Genomic DNA, 1,899 nt, shown 5'->3' with positions numbered 1-1,899 from the left:
CCTGGTGGTCCAGTGGGTAAGACTCCACACTCCCAATGCAGGAGGCCCTGGTTCAATCCCTGGTCAGGGAACAATATCCCAATGCCACAACTAAGTGTTTGCATGCTGCAACTGAGACCTGGTGCAGCCAAATAAATACATAAATAAAAATAAATATTAAAAAAAATAAGAAATGAGAGCTGACTCACTGGAAAAGACCCTGATGCTGGGAAGAATTGAAGGCAGTCCATGGGTTTTCAAATAGTTGGACACAACTTTGTGACTGAACACACACACACAGAGTTAAATGCCCAGTTGGAGAGGAAAGTATGATCAGAGAGGTGAAGTGGCAGCACAGGGGACAGTCGTGAAACCTGAGTTCTGGTCTATGGTACTTAGGAACACGATCCTCTCCTGGAGCTCAATTTTTTTTTTTTCCTCTTCTGCAAGAGGCTGGGATAGAGTAGCTGCAAACATTTATTCAGAAGGACAGACATAGTGAGACCAACTGGGAAGATGTGTATAAAGAGTGCCCAAGTAGGGAACGCATCCACTGTAGGAGGAGCAGACAGATCAAGTTCACAGAGCAAGTCCACGAACAGACCAGTGCTCATGGGGACAACTCAAAGGACTCGGGGGAGGACGGGTTACTCAGTGAGTGATCTGGGGACGACTGATGATCCATCAGGAAAATCCAGTGAGACTCTGGCCTTACAACTGTGTAGCAATATTAAAAATGCAAGTTGTGAGTATCTCCTTAATCTTGGGGGTTGAGAAAATCCTTCTAAGTGGAACTCCAAAAGCAGAAACTATAAATGAAAAGCCTAAATAAAGCACATGACTGGATAAAATTAAAGCCTTCGTATGGCAAAGCAAAAACAAAATGAAACAAAACAAAACGAAAACAAAACCCCAAACCCATAAACAAGAGCAAAAAGCAAATGACAGGGCCGACTTAATTTTAGGGGATTTGCTGACTTCTGAAAATAAGCTTTTCCCTTTTTCCCTCATGGTGTTGAGCTTCTACCCAAACCCACTGGGAGCTTACTTCCTGGTCCAGCAATTGCTGGCCAATGCCCCAGAGTCTGGGGTGCAACGTCCCTGCCTGCTCCCTGGGACATCTGGCTGTCTGGAATGGCTCCTCCATGCCAGATGTCTGACAACAGAACCCCCCACCCCCCACCGCCTGCCTCCCTGATCAGGCCTGGTTCTTGGGGGCTAATTAGGTAGGAGAAAAGGGAATGCGGAAGTTCAAGATTCTAACATGTTTGAGCTTTGCTGGAAAGCTCAGGTAGGAGGTGGCTTCTTACATTCACTCACATGAATGTGCGGGCAGACTGACCCAGGCTTGTCTGTCTGGCTCCGTTTTGGGGCTTGGAAGGCACATATCAGTGAATAAATGGATGGAAGTCAGAGAGCTGGCAGACAGAAGCACAGTCTCAGGGGTAGATGGAAGCAACTAGCAAAGGTGCCTAGTTTTACGTATACCAACAACCAAGGCTCAGGAAAGCAAAGTGAGTAGCAGAGGGTAACACTGTGAGCAGCTGGCAGCATCCTGCCCAGAACTGGGTGCCCTTCATCTAGGAAGATGATGAACCTCTGGCCACTGCGAGCACCCTGTGTGGAGAGGAGGGGCTGGGTCTCCTGGGGTGATGGGCAGGGCTGCTCACTGTTCAGAGGGCTCCTGTTCCAAACCCCAATGTGCTCATTTGGTGCTACATGGATAAAATTAGATTCCAGACGGGAGATGCGAGGGAATCAGGAGCGGCTGTGTGTGCTTGGGTCCAACTTTGCTCACATCTGCTTTCCAGCTCTGGAGCACGGAATGACTCCAGAGGGAAGCGAACTGGAAAAGGAGGATGGGGAGAGAGGGGGAAGAGAGGGAGAGAGGGAGAGAGAGAGAGAGAGAGAGAGAGAGAG

At 48.6% G+C, this 1,899-nt stretch overlaps 1 protein-coding gene across 1 annotated transcript in view; it reads right to left on the bottom strand.

Annotated features, from left to right (window-relative positions):
- SH3PXD2A (SH3 and PX domains 2A) overlaps positions 1-1,899 on the bottom strand; it is a 251,731-nt gene that overhangs the window by 16,295 nt on the left and 233,537 nt on the right. The window lies entirely within an intron of this gene.

Source organism: Bison bison, unplaced genomic scaffold, assembly GCF_000754665.1.
Source record: "Bison bison bison isolate TAMUID 2011002044 unplaced genomic scaffold, Bison_UMD1.0 scf7180017864456, whole genome shotgun sequence".
NCBI lineage: Eukaryota > Metazoa > Chordata > Mammalia > Artiodactyla > Bovidae > Bison > Bison bison.
Note: the sequence above shows the minus strand (reverse complement) of the source record. Positions and strands in the feature narration are given on the sequence as shown.